The sequence below is a fragment of the Monodelphis domestica genome, chromosome 8, assembly GCF_027887165.1.
Source record: "Monodelphis domestica isolate mMonDom1 chromosome 8, mMonDom1.pri, whole genome shotgun sequence".
Taxonomy (NCBI): domain Eukaryota; kingdom Metazoa; phylum Chordata; class Mammalia; order Didelphimorphia; family Didelphidae; genus Monodelphis; species Monodelphis domestica.
In genome coordinates, this window is record NC_077234.1 from 186,309,824 (window position 1) to 186,329,994 (window position 20,171).

Genomic DNA, 20,171 nt, shown 5'->3' on the forward strand with positions numbered 1-20,171 from the left:
TCTCCTCTGCTGACTTTTGCCCTGAGTCTAAATCTTCAAGGCAGCTGGCCATGGAGGCTCGATAGGGCCCAGCCAGATGTACTACCTGACCTCTCTTTGGGCTGGTACCAGGGCCTGAGACCTCAAGGGATGGGTCTGAGGTGCTCCCTTGCTGGTAAAACCCCTGTCCTGGGCTCCCAAAGTCAGCCTATGCCTGGGTTCTGAATCTGGTGCAGTAGGTGGGGGGGCAGGGTCATTCATCACTCCTCTGTTTGCAGTTTTGCTTCCCGTTTCCCCTTATCCCATGAAAATCAACTCTTTCTGCCTACCTTTCATGTTGCATTCAGTGGGAGAGTCCCCTCACTTGTCTTGCTTTGAGTCCTGTTCTTTCGAGGTACCTTCTAAAGAGGTTTGGAAGGATAGTCAGAGCAATTTCAGTTTTTGCTGCTAGTAAGCCACCATCTTGGCTCTGTCCAACCTTAATATTTTCTCTTTCACTTTCTTAAGTCTATATAATCAACAAAATGATAAATCAAGACCTGAGTTGTAGAGTTTACTGATTTCCAAGGTATAAATTTACATTGAAAATTTAACAGTTGATTCTCATGAACAAATAGGAGCTGACTGGATATCTGGAGTTTCAGAAAAGAGAAGACTTAGATATATGTATTTGGGAGTGATTTCAAAGAGTGGATACTTGTATCTAAAGGAGCTGGTTGGTACAGTGAATAGAAGAATGGACTTGGATTCAGGAAGACCTTAAATCAAATCTAGCCTGAAACACTAACTGGGTGATTCTTGGCAAGTCATTTATGCTCTTTGTGCCTCAGTTCACTCATCTATAAAATGAAGTGATCAAATCAGTAGTCTCTAGGATCCCTTCCAGTTTTAAATCCACAGAACTATGATATTATGAACCTGCAAAGGTGGTGGGGAATAATTAATCAGGTTGGAAGACAATCATGAGAAACCATGTTGTGAAAACTCAAGGAGGAGAGATCATCTAGAAGGAAGGGGTGGCAAATGTCTATATGGTATGAAAGGTGTGTCCTACTAGTGCAAGGAGCATAGCAGAGTTAAGTAACGAGGGCTGGGCATTATACCTGTACCTGGTCCTGGCAAAGAAGCTAAGACAAGAAATATGAGTGAAGAGTCAGGCCAGCTTAAAAAATATATATATATATATACATACATATATATATATATAATTTTTTCAGTTATATGTAGAAACAATTTTTGACATTTACAATTCAGTTTTTCCCCTCCCTTCCCTCCCATTCCCTCCCTGAGGCAATGACTAGTCTGGTATAGGTTATACCACACTTTCATGTAATACCTATTTCCATATTGCCCATGTGATGAGAGAAGACACATATCACAATACAATAGAATTCTCATGAAGGAAATATGGTGGAAGATAGCATGTGTTGATCTGCACTTAGATTCTAATAGTTCCTTCTTTGGCTAGAAGATACCATTTTCTTCACGAGTCCTTTATGGTTATCTTGGGATCCCTCTCAGTTGGGGATCAGACTGGGTTTGAGAGTGACTTCAACAATTTGATTCAGCTGGGACTCAGACCTCCGCTCTTAGATATGTAGGCTATCAGTTTTTCCTTTCTTCTTGTTGTTCAGTCATTTTCAGTCACATCCAGCTCTTTGTGACCCCATTTGGGGCTTTCTTGCAAAGATACTGGAGTGCTCCACCATTTCCTTCTCCAGCTCATTTTAGAGAGGAGGAAACTGGGGCAAACAGGGTTAAGTGACTTGTCTAAGATCACACAGCAAGTAATTGTCTTGGGCCAGATTTCAACTCAGGAAGATATCAGGAATCCTCCAAGCTCAGTATTTTTTTTTCACTGTGCCATGTAGCTAGCTGCCTCCTTTCCTTTCTTAGATTATTAGATGCTGTATCAAAAGCAGTAATAGGAGGCAGCTAGGTAGCTCATTGGATAGAGGCCTAGAGTCAGGAGGTCCTGGGTTCAAATTTGACCTCAGATACTACCAATATATAATATTGCTTCTTTTTATTTCACCCTTACTTTCCTGCCTTAGAATCAATACTATGTATTGGTTCCAAGGCAGAATAGTGGTAAGGGCTAGGCAATGGGGGTTAAGTGACTTGCTCAGGGTCACACAGCTGGGAAGTGTCTGAGGCCAGATTTGAACCCAGGAACTCCTGTCTCCAGGTCTGGCTGAACCCAGGTGTCCCCTATAGAATTGATTCTAAGATTGAAGGTACAGTTTTAAAAAAAGCAAGTTGTGTCTATAGTATGGTACAGTGTTTCAGAGAACCATAGGAGTTCTAAATATCATGTTAACTAGCAATAAGGTTATTATATAAAGGATTCCAAGTGTAACTATTTAAAAGTAATTTTTCAGGGTTTTTGATGAACTTTTGATAACAAAATGTAGTATAGGTTGTGCTGTTATGTTTTCAGTCCAAACTCCCATTATATGCTTTATAACATGAGCACACCCTCTCCTGGTTTCACATTTCTCTCATCATCTTTCATGCTTCTCAAGCTTTTCAGATATCTATCTACTTATTTATAGATCCTTTTATTGTTTGATTTACTTCTGTGAGGAATATAATTTGAGTTACTTTCAAACTTTGGAACCTTTGAGATAAACACCCGATCTGCTTTTATTATGGAGTCCATTCGTGTGCCTGGGAGAAGCCTGACAGATGGAGAATTCCATCTGAGCATTTCTGAGCCCTGGTCTAGCCCACAATGAGCGGAGAGATTGCACAGTGACTTTCCATATCATGTCTCTATGGAGGCAGTGAAGTGGTGCCAGGCATCAAGTGCCGGACACACGTGGGCTCAGATTTGGCCTCAGACACTAGCTTTGTAACCTGGGCAAGTCATATAACTTCTTCCTGTTTCCTCCTCTATAAAGTGAGGCCAGGGTTGTTGTGAGGATAAAATGAAGTAATATGATGTAAAATACACTACAAACCTTAACATTCTCTGTAAGTGCTAGGGATGATGATGAGGATGGTGATTTCTTAGAACAGTTGAAGATTCATAAAAATGGTACCAGATTTCTCTTAGCTCAGTACAAAACCGTCCCATGCACCCAAAGCTACCCTCCTCAGTCCTTCACTCTCCCTGGTTACCTGGCTCCTAGAGGAGTGGGCTGCTATGACCACAGTTACAACTTCTTGTAATGGCAGCTTGTGGGTCCCCTGTTCCTCCTCCTGTAGTTAATATGATGGAAGCCTACAGAGGTGGCATCCAACAGAATGCCACTGAGGGTTGTGGTGGCCTGTCTATATTTACAGTACTACCCTTCCTGTGTATTTCTATAGGGAATACATGAGGCAGCATGGAAAGTAGAAAGAGTACTGACTCTCCAGTCTGAAGATCCAGGTTCAAGTCCCACCTCCTTGGAATAGATTCTTAATTTTCCTGGACCTTAATTTCCTCATCTGTAAAACAAGACAATTGGACTAGATAGCCTCTAAGATTCTTTTGAGCACTGATATATGATGCTAATGCTATTCAATCTGTAGGCTTGTCTTATTTACAGGGTAAGATTAACAACTTGCCTTTAATATAGTGCCTAAGGCTATGTTGGTGAACCTATGGCATGTATGCTGGAGGGAGCTGCGCCCTTCTCTTTCTCTACCATGCCTGAGGACATTTCTAACTTTACCTGTTCCTCTGCCCAGCAGCCCAAAGGGGATGCTTCCTCCCTCCCCTGTCTGGGGTAAGGGGGCAGCTCCAGTTTGGGTACTCAGTCTCTAAAATGTTCACCATCACTGGTCTAAGGAGTACTGAGAAATTCTGCTATCTCCAAAATATCTTGACCTAAGTGGTATAGAACCCACTATTGTGAATGAATGATGAAACTTTGAGTTATTTTAATTTCTCTAGTTATCTCTGCTTTGGAACATTCAATATAGCTTCTAGTTAATGGAAACCCATAAAAAATTCTCTGAGTCATCCCAATAAAGTGGTAGGGAATATGACTCGTAGTAAAAGCACCATGTACCCTTAGACACAGCCGCTAGGTATTCAAGCAGTATGATGATATACAAGTAATTATGAGAAAGATGCAAATTGACAGATGCCTTCTATTTGTTGCTCTGCATACTGTTGAGTGTACAAGAGCAGTATAGTGTGGGGGCAGCTGGGTGGCTCAGTGGATTGCGAGCCAGGCCCAGAGATGAGGTCATGGGTTCAAATCTAGTTGTAGATACTTCCTAGCTGTGTGACCCTGGGCAAGTCACTTAAGTCCCATTGCCTAGCCCTTACTGTTCTTCTGCCTTAGAATCAATTGATTCTAAGACAGAAGGCAAGGGTTAAAAAAAAACCAAAACAGTATAGTGTAGTCTGGGCTCCCAATCTAATTGGAGACACATGAGTCCCTGAAGCTAGAATTGGAGTTATAAAGTGAAAGTGAACTTCTTTAGCAAGGTTTTTGTGATCCCAGGGCTGGGTCTTGGCTCTCATTGCTAATGCAGCCAGTGGTCTACTAAGGGAAGGATAAAAGAGGAAGGCCACAATACATTGCTACTAGAGGTGGACCAGTAGATTTGCCACAAAAAAATAATTTGCCTTGGATTTGAGTCTCTCTCTTGGGAATCATAGAATCAAAATCATTCAGGTTTGATGCTTTAAAAAAAATCATTGATTCTTTCCTCTTCTTCACAGCCACTCTTCCTATTCAATTATTAAATTGTGTTAATTCTACCTCTTTCATGCTTTTCTCATATTTGTACTCCCTTGTGCTTGTTCTCCAACTGAAATCATTTCCTTTTTTTCTCAAATTTTCTTACAGTAAAAGTATTTTATAAATTCTCTTCTTTGTCATCTTCATGAACTTCCTTGTATTATACTTGGCATTCATCAAGGGATGCCAAACCAAGCTGGATGGGGCATGGTAAACAAAGTCAGAGAGACACTGTGTCTAGACAGTTTCTTCTTTTTCCTCCATCTTGTAGAAACTAAGTATTCTAGCTGCCTTCCAAGCATAACTCAAATCCAGAACCCTCTTGAGTAATGTTTCCTTCTCCCCACCTCTTCCTATTTCTCCTGTCCCATTTCCTCCTCTTCCTCTTCTTCATTCTTGAGACTTCCACCTCCTTTTCTTCTCTTCCTGCTCTATCCACTGTGCTACTTAGTTGCTGCCCTTGTATATATTTCTAGACATGCTCTAGAATCATGCTGTACACCCCCAGTAGAGTATCAGCTCCTGGATTTCAGGGTTGTTTCATTTTTGTCTTTGTATCCCCTTCCTAGCACATATTACAGTGTCTTTTACATTGTAGGCTTAATAAACATTTATTAATTTTTTTCCAGAATGAGAAGAGGTTGTTTCCTTAGCTCTCCATCCTTTCTGCCTGTCCCTAGTTTTACTCCTTACTTCCATGATAAATAACCTCAAGTGGCCCAGTCAGGGGAACTCTGAAAAAAGAATTATTGGAGGTGGGGAAGGGAAAAAGCTCACTGTGAAAATCATTAAAACTTTTTATTTAGTCATTTTTGTCAAGGTAGTTATTTAAAGTGTTATTTTCCACCAGTCTCTGTTCAATCTTCTCCTCCTTCCCTCCCATGCCAACAAAAGGCTTTGCCCTCCAATTTTCCTTTGGATTACTAAAATTGTTCTTACCTCTATAAGTACTTGACACAAATGACTCCATCTACAGCATCTCTGAAAGGTTGTTCATTATGTGATGCCTGGTTATCCAACAGCCCTTTTTCTTACAGGGTTTTGTACCCTACGGGGAAAAAATCCATCTACTTCTGGGAGTATTTAAATACATAAAATACAAAACTGAGCATCAAAAGAAAGAAATTACAGACATCATTTCCTCTAACAGGAGGGAGAACAATTTTCTCCCAGGAAAGTGGAAAGCATGAAATTTCCAAAAAAAAAAAAGGGGGAATGGTCACTTGGGTTGCTGTTTTGTTTTTAGCTCATCCCAAATGAATGAAACAAAGATTTATTTGGTTTTTAAATAAACCAAACACCAATCCCTCAATGGGAGTGGGAGGTTGGGCAACTTGTAAAAGTCCAAGCTGTTAATTTTCAAGATAAGTGAGGGAAAGGAATGGTTTTAGGTATCAGTTTTTATAAGCAAAAGCAGATGAGTTAAGTGTGGGACTTAATGAAAACAAGTGGGTAATCTGGCCTGGCAATAAAGCCATCTGAGCTAGACAAATAGTTCCATTGCCTTTGTTTGTCTCTTTGTTTCTACCACCAACGCTTCTAGGAAGAGTAAAAGGCCACCCTTTCTTCCTTTTCTATTATCCTTCAATGTTTCATCTGAGCCTCACACACCAGTGCAAAACAACAACAAAGCCAGATTCAGTTTCCTAAACTGCAAAAGGTCACAATTCTCCTCTTTCGAAAAGGTAATGAAAAGAGGTTGACGAACAAAGCCTTGACGGCTAGTGCACATGAGTGGGCTATGGTTCCCATCTCGAATGGTTTGGTCAAACCATTATTCTTTACCAACCATTTGCCAAGGTCAAATGCAGAGCATAAAGTTCCTCTTGTTCCTGGAGGTTGGACCCGGCAGAAAATACATTTTTATACTTTACGTCAGTCAGGAGCTAAGATGCTTGGCCTTTCAAATATGAGATGCCGAGGCCATGAGCGTACCTTTCTACTAATGTTCATTAGAGAAGTCTGAGAGATCATGATTACAAATGTCTTTCAGTAATGCTCTCAGGGTACTTCCGAAGTATGTGGATTTTTCTTTCTAATTCATGTCGCTCAGAAACACGTTCTCTCCATCCCCGCTTACCCCCCTCCCGGTCTATCCATTTCCTTAATTGCAGGGTCTACATTATTTATTTGCCAGACTTTGTTTCATTGGTTATTTGGTTACAAACTGGGGTCATATTTTACCATCAGAACCACACCAAGTGTTCTGAGCCTGAGAACTAGTCTTTATGGAGTATTTATGTTTAAGAGAATTATCTCCCTCCTTGACAGAAAATGACAGGGGACCGAGTACTTGGGAATGGACAGTAAGGATCCAGTTAGGCAAATGGCTGGATGAGCTAGTTCTTCTACTTATAGAATAATTTAAATCAATAGATTTCCACCAGTAATATCCCTTCTTTTAGAAAGTCCTGCCTCTTCTTCAGTACTTCATGGGATTGGTAATCTCATGTCTAAGCAGAATACTTCCACCATTCAAATCTTCTCATCATGGCAGCCACTACCTACCTCTGTAACCTGGAGCAAATCCTTTAACCTGTAACCCACTTGGATACTTTCTAATCTATAATATATGCTGCATATTTATAAATCTAAAAAGTTCAAGTTCAAAATCTTGGTAGCATCAAAGTCACAACCCAAAAGGCAATGGAAATCTGTCGTATATGTATTTATTTAAAATTAAAAAAAATCTTAATAACAAAATTTCACACAAGTTTTCCAAAGTTATATGATCCAAATTGTCTCCCTCCTTTCTTCCCTCCCCCTCCTAGAGCTGACAAGCAATTCAGTCTGGGTTATACATGCATTATCACGTAAAACATATTTCTATATTATTCATTTTTGGAAGCAAATAATCTTATAAAACCCCCAAACATGAGCTTATGAATTTATAAATATGCACGTGTGTAATATACATATATGTATATACATGCTTCTATATGTGTGTATATGTATATACTTGCTTACACCAAGATTTGAGAACATTGGAAGTAGTGATGCTCATTATTAAAAGGAAGTAGGCAGGATGTTACAGGCTCCATTGTCTAAAGAAGTGTGCTCTGCTTTGTTCTTTCCCTAGCACTGAAAGACATTACAGCTTAAATGCCCCAGAATTTAATACCTATGTGTTAACCTTATCTTCATACACTTAAAGCTGATATTGACAGAGGGCTATGCATGAATGTGTGTCCTTCCAAGTACTCTCTTTAGTCTTCTAGTTCTATTCCCGGCAAGTGTCTGTTTCCTTCCTGTCTGACCCAATGCGAGATTCAAATGCTGTTGCTGAGTAATTTTCATTTGTGTCCACTCTTCACAACCCCGTTTGGAGTTTTCTTGGCAAAGATACTAGAATGGGTTTCCCTTTCCTTCTCCAGCTCATTTTACCGATGAGGAAACAGAGGCAAACACGGTTAAGTGGCATGCCCAGGATGACAAAGCTAGTGAGTATCTGAGGCCATCTTGTCTATAGGCTCAGTACTTTCCTGCGTGATCTAGCTGCCCTAATGTCAGAATGATAGTATAAAGGATAAAGGACCAAAATAACACCACCACAGGCATAAAATATATAAAGTATTCAGTAATCTTGAAGTGCTACATACCTGCAATTTGATTCAATGGACATTAATTAATATTATTTATTTATAATCAAACTTTCTGCTGGGAAAATTTTAGCATTGGAGCAGGTTCAAAGAAGAGATATTTTTGGGCAGGTGGCCCTTATTCAAAATATAGTATTTAGGTAATCATCCCTGTCCCTTCTACAGATTTAACCCTAAGAAACATATTTATATGGTAAGTATTACATATGATGTGAATGGATCAACAAGTGTCTACTATGGAAAAGTCATGTTGAATTGGGATATTACTGAAAAAGCCTTTTTCCATTCTACATTTTCTTTTGGGTGTCAAAATAAGTGGTTTGGTTTTAAAGCTGAGTTAAACAGTTTCTCCCCTTAGGCCATGAAACTGGATTGAGATCTCTCTTCTTTTGGTAGGAAAAATAGGATTAAGAGCAAATTGAGTAGCCACTTGACTCTTGAAAAATGAGCTAATGAAATTAGCAGGCTTCAGGCAGCCATTTTATACTGCCACAAGGCAGAATAAATTGGCATTTTCTGGGTCTGTTAGTTGATACTGTCCTCTTCCTGCGATGAAGTGGTAGGGGAGGAGTTGAGGTCTCTGTGGCTACTTCCTGTGTGCCTGTTTTCTAATCAGAGATGCCCAGGGGAGGAACTGGATGATGACATCAGATGGGATATATATTGGCTTGTGGGAGCAAGAAGCCATGCTCTCTTTTGCCTCTCCCTTCATCCCATCCTCTAGCTCTCTCTTCATCCTAGCCTAGCTGCTTAGGTGCTCAAACTTAAGCCTCTGCTCTCACTGGCCCAGCCTAGTTGCCTGACTGCACTCACTCAAGTCTCTCTCTGTCTCTGTCTCTCTGTCTCTGTCTCTCTGTTTCTCTCTGTCTCTGTCTCTCTCTGTCTCTCTGTCTGTCTCTGTCTCTCTGTCTGTCTGTCTGTCTGTCTGTCTGTCTGTCTCTCTCTCTAATGGGCTCTACTAAAGTTTTTGGTCTGTGTTCCAAATGTGGAGGGAGTCCACTGCTTAGTTAGAAATCTTGAGTGGCTGATTAAGAAATTAATATTTTTAAATGTAATCTATGCAGCCTCCAGAAAATTTCATTCCTTATATTACTATGTGCTAGGTACTAAGATACAAATACAAAGCCCTCAAGGAATTTAAATTCACCCAAATGGTAGCTACAGTGGGGAGTTTAATGTTGTGTAATCACTGGACACTGAAGCAAGAGTCATTTGAAAAATTCCAATTCTGCATAGACTGACAACAAATACCTGGAACTCTTTTTCTGTTACTTTCTTTATGCCAACTGGCTTCCCTTGATTCAGTTATGTAGTGTAATGGATAGAGCTTTGGTCTTGGAGTCAGGAAGACTAGAATTCTGCTCTGATCTCAGATACTTATTAGCTGTATAACATTGGGAAAGAAATTTAGTCTCTATCTGACTCAGTTTCCTCAACTATAAAATGTGAATAATAATCATACTTGCCTCTTGGTGTTGTAAAGATCAAATGAAATAATATTGAAAAGTGCTTAACATAGTACCCAGTTCATATGAGGCACTTAATAAATACTTATTCCCTTTCTCTCATGGATTACTGACAAATACTTGAATTTAGAAAAGGAGTGGTATTATCTACTTCATGTATTATTTGAGGCTTTTGATCACCAAGATTGTTTGCTTTGCATTCATGAATCTACTCATTTGTTAATTTTCTCCCATTCTACATAGTAAGGTAATATATCTCACTATATTTTGTACAGCACTACAATGCACAATTTAAATAATAAAGTATTAATATTATTGTAGGATTAAGCACTCCCTCCTTTGCAAAGAGGGAAAGAAGATACTTTCTCTTATTTATTCTATTGGGCAGAACTTGGTTATTACAGTTTTAAAAAATTTTGTATATTTTTTCCAGATTACATTTAGATACAACTTTAATAATTACTCTTTGTCATCCATTTTGTCATCTTTGTTCTCTCCCTCTTATCTTTCCTCCCTCCTGGAGATGACAGGTAGGACGATAGCTGTATGTACATTGTCATTCAATACATGTTTCCATGTTTGTCATGTGAAAGAAGACATACCAGAGAAAAAATCATGAAGAAAATAAAGTGAAGAATGGTATGCTTCAGTCTGCATTCAGACTCCATCAGTTCCTTCTACGGTGGTAGAGAGCCTTTTTTTGTCACAAGTTCCTTGGAGCTGTCTTGAATCTTTGCACTATTGATAATAGTTGTCACTCACAGTTGATCATACAGTATTGTTGTTACTGTGTACAACGCTCTGGTTCTGTTGACTTCATAGAAGTCTTTCCAGGTTTTTTTTTTTTAATAGTTGCCTGTTTGTCATTTTTTATGGCACATACTATTCCATTATAATCATGTATCACCACTTGTTTATCCAGTCTCCTACTGTAATTTATGACATTGCAACACAAAAGAAATCTGCAAGAAAAAGCAAGAGGCTTGGAATTTGATGAAACGCCAATCAACCAAGATGGAGTCAGAGTTCCAATAGAATCTTGAAGGGAGCACTTAGGAAGCCCAGCTGCTTGAACTTCACTTCACTTCTCTTCTAACTCTTGGAGAAGAAGGTAGAATCAGGGCTCCCTCTCTTGGTTAATGATTGCTTATATGACTAAGTACTTAAAAGACTTTGGAGCTTAGCTCAGAAGAAATTCAGTCATCCTTTGCTATCAACATCTCCCCTTAGAGAAAAATAACTTTATTCCTGAGTTGAACACATTGAGAAATCTCCAATCAACAGGGAAATATAGGAAGTTAGGGAAACCTATTTTCCTCTCTCCCCCTCCCATCTCCCTACCTCCTTTACCTTAAAGAATAAAATCTCTTAGTTAAAAGATTTGAGGGTGAGAATTAGTTATTAAAAGAAACCTTCAACTGTACCATTCTGAGAAGAGCATTCAAATCAGTTGAAAAGAGAAAAGGAAGTGGTGTGGGGGGGAGGAGGGCAAGATCCAGTCTTTCCTCCAGCTTGCTTCCTGGTGTCCTTGCCCTATTACCATAATTCTCCTAAGAGGAGTATCTATTACAATTTGGCACCCCAAGACAAATCTAACCCATTCCAAGTAATAAGTAATAAGGGATGAGTATCTCTTCTGTTTCCAATTCCTTGTGCCATAAATATTTTTGTACATGGAGTTCCTTTTCCTGCTATCTTTGATTTCTTCGGGATACAAACTTAGTAGTGGTATTGCTAGGTCAAAGGACATATACTGTTTTATGGCCCTTTGGGCGTGGTTCCAAATTGCTTTCCAGAATGGTTGTATCAGTTCATAGCTTTTGTTATTTCAAATTTCAAAGCATTAGTTCAATTTTTGTTACTATCGTTTGTTACTGTTGTCTTTCCATGGATACTATTGTTTTTGTGTATACAGGCACACATACATGTTTATACATACATATAATTGCATACACACAGGTGGAGTGGGAAGGGGAGGGAAAGAGAATGGGAGATGTGGTAGCTATAGCAACTATGGATGAGGAAGCAAGAGGGAGGGAGTCAGAGTTTATGTTTAAAGAAGGAGAATAGGGAGAGAAACAGGAGTAATGGAAATAAATCAATTTAGAGTTAGTTTCCCAAACTGCAAAATAGCTATTAAGAAGACTATGTTTGGCGGTGTCTTTGCAAAAATACCAGATACTGCATTTTCTTCACAACATTCATAGGAGGGACAAGAATCTATACTTACAAATCAGGAGAATTAGAACTTTCTCATTTACACAAGTCTAGAGCACAAAAGGAAAAGAAATTTGACTCTAGAAACTACTGCTCTTCATATTTTTGCTCCCCCCATCCACCATTTTTCTCTTTCTTTTTCTCCAAGTAATGTAGGAAAAATCAGAGATTTCTATTACTGACTATAATAACAATAATAAAATTTATATAGTATTTTGTCAATCAAAAAATATTTAAGTACCCACTATGTGCAAGTAATTGTGGAAGAATATGAAGACATACAAGATGATATCTTCCCATAAGGTCTTTATAATTTGGTTATCCCTATAAATGTAGTTGTTGAGATTTGTAAAAAGATACCAATGGAAGATTTGGAATTATACTACAATTTTACCATTTGACAACTAAAAATTTCCACCTAGCCAAGACAAAAAGTACAGTTCCTTTCCACATAGAAATAAATGCTAATTAAAATAATCAGCTTCACAGAGCTTTGAATGAGAAGTTTATTGACACATGTCAGCATAATAATAAGTAATGCAGGTGTCTCACAATTTGTAAACAAAATGTTTTCCAAAAATTTGTTTGAAAACTGATTTTTTGGAATTTATAATGCATGCTTGTCTGAGACTACAGGTGCACCATCTATAGCTAAGAGGGAGGGAGGGAGGGAGGGAGGGAGGGAGGAAGAAGTGGGGCAAAGGTGGCAGCAGCAATCCAGCTTTATGACTTATTTAAAAGACAGATATTCATAATTCAAAGACTGTTAGAACTGGAAGAGACATTAAAAATCATTTAGTCCAACTCTCTCATTTTATAGATGATAAGAGAAGAAAATAGGATGGAGGGAAATCTATAGTTAGTAATCATAACTGAATGTGAATGGAATGAACTTACCCACAAAACAGAGGCAGATAGCAGAATGGATTAGAAACCAGAATCGAACAATATGTTGTTTATAAGAGACATACTTGAAACAGATGCATACACACAGAGTTAAAATAAGGGGCTCTTAGAACAGGATCTATTTTGCTGCAACGGAAGTAAAAAAGGCAGGGATAGCAATCCTGATTTTAGACAAGGCAAAAGCAAAACTATGCCTAATTAAAAGAAATAATAAAGGAATTACATTTTGCTAAAAGCTACTATAGGCAATGAAGTAATATCAAAAAAAAATTTAGAGAAGTTTCTTTGATAAAGACCATTTCTCAAATATATAGGAAGAGTCAAATTTGTAAAAATAAGAGCCATTCTCCCTTTGGTAAATGGTCAAAGAATATGAACAGGTAGTTTTCAGAAGAAGAAATTAAAACTCTCTATAATCATATGAAAAAATGTTCTAAATCACTGTTTTTTTTTAACCCTTTACCTTCTTAGAATTGATACAAGTGTTGGTTCCAAGACAGAAGAGCGGTAAGGGCTAGGCAATTGAGATTAAGTGTCCTGACCAGGGTTACAAAGCTAGGAAGTATCTGAAGCCAGATTTGAACTAAGATCTTCCTTGACTCCAAGCTTGGTGCTCTATCCACTGAACCTCTAATTCATTATTGATTAGAGAATAGAGAAATTAAAACAACTCTGAGGTACCAGATTAGATTGGCTGACATGACAGAAGAGGAAAATGATAAATGCTGGAGAGGATGTGGAGAAATAGATACATTGATATGCTATTGGTGGAGATATGCACTGATCCTAGCATTCAGAGAACAATTTGGAACTATGCTCAAAAGGCTATAAAACCCTTTGCCCCAGAAATACCACTACTAAATCTGTATCTCAAAGAGATCAAAGGAAAAAAAAGAGGCCTATGCATACAAAAATATTTATAGCAGCTCTTTTTATTTAGAAGTTGAGGGGATGCAAAGGGCTTTAAAAGAATGCACACCCTTTAATCCAGCAATACCACGGCTAGTTTTGTACCCCAAAGGAATAAAAACAAACATCTGCACAAAAGTACTTATAGCTGTGCTCTTTGTGGTGGTAAAACATTTGGAAAATGAGGGGGTGCCTCCAGTTGGGGAATGATTGACCAAATTGTGGTAGATGATGGTGATGGAATACTGTTGTGCTATAAGGAATGATGAACTGCTTGATGTCTATAAGAACTAGGAAGACCTCCATGAACTGATGAGAGTGAAATGAGCCTATCAATTGGAGAATGGTTGAAGAAGTTGTGGGGTATGATACTGAGTGATAAATCATGAGCAGGATGGCTTCAGGGAAGACCTATATGAACTAATGCAAACTGAAGAATCAGTTCCAAGGTAAGAGAGTGGCAAAGACTAGGCAATTAAGGTCACGTGACTTTCCAAGGATCAGGCAGCTAGGAAGTATCTGAGGGCAGATTTGAAACCAGGACTCCTGTCTCTTGGCCGGACTCTATCCAGTTAGTCCATCTAGCTGCCCTGGAAGGTGATTCTTTGAGGAAGTAGATTGTGCTTTCCCTTTTTTCTTCTCTCTGGGACACTTGCTTTGGGGTTATCAAGATGACATCACTGCTCACAACTAGACTGGCAGTACCAAGGATTGACTGACCCTCTTCCTGTGGATCTAAGAACTAGTCTTTCGAGGGAAGCTGATATTCCAAAATAGAAAAGCTGAGATGCATGTCTGGGCAGCAATTGACTTTCTAAGATGTCAATGATGATGTTGCTGACAGAGTGAATTTGATCCTTGAGAATTGCAGGAATCAAATTGCATCCATTTTTGTAAAGCACCTAAGTAGAATGAGCTGGAGGTACCCCCCTGCCTTCTCTCTCTGTGTCAGTCAGCCCTGTGCCAGAGCTTCTTTTCACTTCTGTCATGAGCTATTCAGTGGGTAGCAGGCTATGCTAAATGAGCCATGTGGCCCATCTTGACCCAGTGCTAAGGGAGCACAAAGCTGGTTTTTGTAATGGGATGGGATGTTGGACTAGATCATATATTTTTTAGAAAGACCTCAGAGGTCATCTAGTTAAACCCTCCTCTTACGGCTACTACAAGTGAGTGAGGAAGCACCCAATAAACACTGCTTACATATGAAGTTTGGAGCAACTAGGTCTGGCAGTGGATAGAGTACCCAGCCTGGAGTCAGGAAGACTCATCTTCCTGTTTTCAAATCTGTCCTCTGATATTTACTACCTGTGTGATCCTGAACAAGTCACTTAACCCTGCTTGCCTCTGTTTCCTCATCTGTAAAATGAGCTGGAGATGAAAATGGCAAACCACTCTAGTATCTCTGCCAAGAAAATCCCAAATGGGGTCATAGAGTCAAACATGACTGAAAAATGACTAAACCTTGGGAAGAAGGGAGGGAGAGAATTTGAAACCTCAAATGTCAGAAAAAAATTGTAAAAAAAGTTTCTATATGTAATTGAGAAAAAATAAAAGAAAGTAAAAAACAAAAATGACTAAACAGTAATAACAAATACCATAATCAATCAATCAAGCATTTATTAAGCTTGATTAATAATCAGTTGCTGTGCTATATGCTGGGGATACAAAGATAAAAAATGAAATAATCTCTGCCCTTCAGGTGTTTATAATCTAACAGTGACAATGCTATTTTAGTTACATCATGGGTTATTCAAATCTACTCTAAGTTCATCTGTTAATCTCATTATCATTTATAACTGATTATACAAGAAATGTATTCTGCCATAAGAGATAGGGAGGCAAGAAGTGAATGTGGCTGATTGTGGCCCAATATTGAAGATATTGGCTACCCGGTATTCATCAAAAAAGAACCTTGGTGATTTGGGGCATACTTCTTCCTCTCTTTGGGACTCGGGGGAGTCGTCTCTCCTCCCACTGCAAATTACAAGCTGTTTGCTTGTGAAGTGTGTGAAATTGTGAAAAGACTACATTTGGTGTGTTTCTTTGGATTTATATGTCTGGAGAATGGGGATGGATGTCCAAATAAGTGCTCCTGAATACTCAGGAGACCTAGGTTCAAGTCCCAGTGTGAATCTGGGGAAGTCTTCATATAGAAAAAGACAGTTGGACGAGGTTCTAGGTTTTTTTAGTCAGAATTGGTCAAGGTTCTAGGTAAGTCCCTTCTAGCTTTAACCCTTATGATATGTATATATGGGATTAAGGTTATTTTCATGGGACATTTTGAGACAGAAGACCCTGCTTATAGTAGGCACTTAATAAATGTCTATTGATATTGAATTGAATTACTTCTGATAGTGTGGTATAGGAACTATCCATAGGGTTCAGGGTCTGGGTCAGGGGACCCATAGCTACCATGGAATAGTGGAAAGTGCTTCCAGGTCTGGGTATTTCTTGAAAAGTCCTAGAGGCTCAATATGATTCCAGCTCTTTCTCAGAGGCCCTAGAAACTATGGTTAACTCCAGAATCCTAGAACATCAAAGTATCAAAAGTTTTGGAACATCCAAAGTCTTAAGAACAAAGATTTCTGGAACTACTCTATTTTCTTCTACCCCTTTATTTTTCTGGATATTCTTTGAATGGCTCCCAGGGTGGAAAAAAAAAGTTGTCTGGTGATAGTTCTCAAAGTCTGTTTTGTTACATAGCCCCTCTACTATAATTTCTAGTCCATAGTGATCCCATTAGGCCCCTAGTGCCTCCTGAGCTATTAGAGAGCATCTGATAGCTGGTTTGAACTTAATATGTATTCCTCCTCCCCTCCATTTTTTTGAGAACAGTGGCTCCCCCCACCCCCAGCTAGCTACTGCCTTCTTTCCTCTCCAGCTGGTGTTGACTTCTCCTTGGCAACATTCTGGTGGGGGCAGGAGGAGACTTAGGCAGCAGCTATGGATGAGGGTACATTCTCTGAGCTTGTGAACAGTGGCTTAGAGATTGTTCTTTAGCAAATGGGAATCTATGTGCCACAGATGGACAGATTAGCATGTTAGAGAACTAGATTACAAATTCAGTATATCTCTTCTCAGTTCCTGGAAAAGAGATCTATTCCATAAATTCCATAAATATAAATATTCATAATGACTCTCCATCCATGGAGTGGAAAGTGCACCATTTTGGATCTTTGTCTCTTGGAATCCCTCGTTTCCTTCCAGACAAAGTAAAAGCTTCATCTTCTATGAAGCCTTTCTTAATCCTCCTCTAGTCATTGGCATCTTCTCTCTCAAAACTCCCCTGTATTAATTTCATATAATGCATTTGCTTATGTACGTACTTAAAATCTCCCTCCTAAGAAATCGATGGATATGGAGCTAAGCTCTGCTAATGAAATGACTACCTGTGTGAATTCATAGGAGTTACTTCTCTTCTTTAGGTTTCCAAATACAGAATAAAAGAAGTAACCTAGAGATCGCCAAGATTCCTACTAACTCCAACTCTATAATTTTGATCTTTCTAGCCATGAAGGAATCACTTGTAATTTTGCTATTTGACTTTTAAAATAACTTAGTTGTTTTCTGTGCTCACAGATCAGTCATTCTCACATTTCTTCAGTGTATAGATGAGGCCCAAGGACCCGAATGGGTTTTTAAATTTCACCCACTCTCTTCTCCCCAGATGTGATTTTACTAATAGAGGAACTCCTCCTGAGGAAACTCTCACTACCAATGCAAATCTATATCTACTCTACAGCCCTGCAAGACTAAGAGAATTGCTTGGGGCATTACAGAATACCCACAAGAAGCTTTTCCTCACCCTTCTTAATGGTAGTGCTTTCCTGCTGTTGACCATCTCCAACGGATCACACGTATGGAGCATATATGTACACATGTGTATCTTGTACATAGTATATATCTTTGTACATGATTATTTGCATGTTGCTCTCTCCTGAACTATATGGTTAGCTTCCTGCGAGCCAGAACTGCCTTTTGTCTTTCTTTGTAACCTATAGCAAGAGTCAGAAGTGATGGCCAAGTGGGAATCTTCTTTGATTCCTTTAGTTGAAAATTCTCTCTCCCAATTCATACTTCTTATGGCTCTTTGGACCTTTCCATCATATTCTTCTTTATACTCTACTGTTTATTTGTGTCCATGTGTAATCTCCCTTATTAGATTATAAGTTCCTTGACAGCGGAGATTGTGCTTAATTTAATTTTTGTATTCTCAGGCTTTAACACAGTGAGTGCACTTAGCACAAAGTAGGAATTTAATAAATGCTTATTGATTGACATGAGATTGCCACTCACTCAGGTTCATATAGCCAATTTGAATCTGAGGACTTCCTGATTCCTAGGCTAGATCTCAATCGACTTCATCATGTTTTTCATTTATTAGCTAGTTTGAATCTTTTTATTAGCATTACAATAATTATAAAAGTCATTATAATTTTATTGATAATAAAATATAACACAACCATTATAATACAAAATATTATAAATTTATTATAAAATAATAATGTTTTACAAAAGACATTTTATTTCCCCAATTACATGAAATAACAATTTTCTTTTTTCTTTCTTTTTTTTTCTAAACCCTTAGCTTCCATTCTGGAGTCAATACTGTGTATTGGCTCCAAGGCAGAAGAGTGGTAAGGGCTAGGCAATGGGGGTCAAGTGACTTGCTCAGGGTCACACAGCTAGGAAGTGGCTGCGGCCAGATAACAATTTTCAACATATATTTTTTTCTGAAATAAGATCCAAATTTTCTCTCTTCCTTCCTTCCCTCCCTTCTCAGAAATGGCAGGCGTTTTGACATATTATCAGGCAAAACATACTTCCAAGGGGGCAGCTAGATGGCAGCCAGGCCTAAAGACAGGAGGTTCTGGATTCAAATTTGACCTCAAACACTTCTCAGCTGTGTGATCCTCACCTCACCCCATTGCTTAGCCCCTATTACTCTTTTACTTTGGAACCAATACAGAGTAATGATTCTAAGATGGAAGGTGGGGGTTTAAAAAAATACTTCCATATTGGTCATTAATTGTAAAAGAATACTTTGAGTAAATTATTAATCTCTGCCAGAAACAAAAATAAAGATCTTTTCCTTTTCTAAGCATTTCTAGTGCATTTTCTTTCACATTCCTCACCCCCATGCATTTCCATTTTAAGCAAAAGATATGTGCTTCATTCTCTGGAATATAATTTTTTTTCCATAGAAGAGTAGTATGGTTGCAGCGGTATTATCTGAAAGTTTGGTAAGAGCTATTAAATGGGCTTGAGTGTTACAGTTCTAAGTGAAAGGGAATTGTTTAACATTGTTCCCACATCTTTCACTGACCTTTCTCAAAAGTCTCAAAAGTGTCACAAGGGTAAAAACATTCTGTTCTTGGAGAAGCCCAAGGAATCTTTTCTTCAATGGCAAAGGATTAGAGAGCTAGAGTTAGACCAAATAATTTTCTGAATTATTCATCATGCTTAAAATTGCTTGCTAAAAGTCAGTGTTGTTGTTTGTCCTTTGTTCTCAAAGACCAATGACATCACGAGACTGATGTCTTGACTTGCTTGTGAATTAGATTTTGTGCACAATTATCAGCCTCACTCTCTCTTCCAGAGTCAGTGAAGTCCAGTAACAAGACAAAAGTCAGGACAATTGTCCAAAGCTCAGGATGCAGTAGCTAGTGGTTACCACTAACTGGGGTCAACGATCTCTTGATGGAATCCTTGGTTCAGATGTAGTCTTTATTCATGGAGAGTTATGGCTCATTATTCCTCACCTGAATGAGCTGGTGAGAATTTGGATCAAGAGAGAGATTGGTTTATTGGCTTTCAGTTTCCAGAGAGAAGACATGAGTTTCTATAACCAACACTCTTTCCTAAGAAGAAAAGGATATTATGTAAGAAGAGTGTTGTAAAAGAGCAGCATAAAAGGGGCAGCTGGATGACTCAGTAGATGGAGAGTCAGGCCTAGAAACAGAAAGTCCTGGATTCAAATGTGACCTTAAATACTTCCCAGCTGTGTGACCCTGAGCAAGTCACTTCATCCCTATTGCCTGGCCCTTATTCTCTTCTGCCTTGGAAACAATACACAGTATTGATTCTACAATGGAAAGTAAGAGTTAAAAAAACAGAGAAGACTAATGAAGTTAAAAATGTTTTGTTTTGTTTTTTACAAAGAAGACTAATGAACAATCAATGGAGTAAAAGTATAATCAAAAGTGTAAAAGTGTAGAGGAAAAACAATCAATAGAATAAAAATGTCAATCACACTTTTTAACATTATTATTTTAATTATTTTAGTAGCTCAAGCTGGAATCAGAGTCAAACATGGCATGGTGGATAGAAAGTTGGTCTTGGAGTCAGGAAGATTGAGTTTAAATTTTGCTTCAGACATAAACTACTCTGTGTGACCATAGGTAAGACCCTAA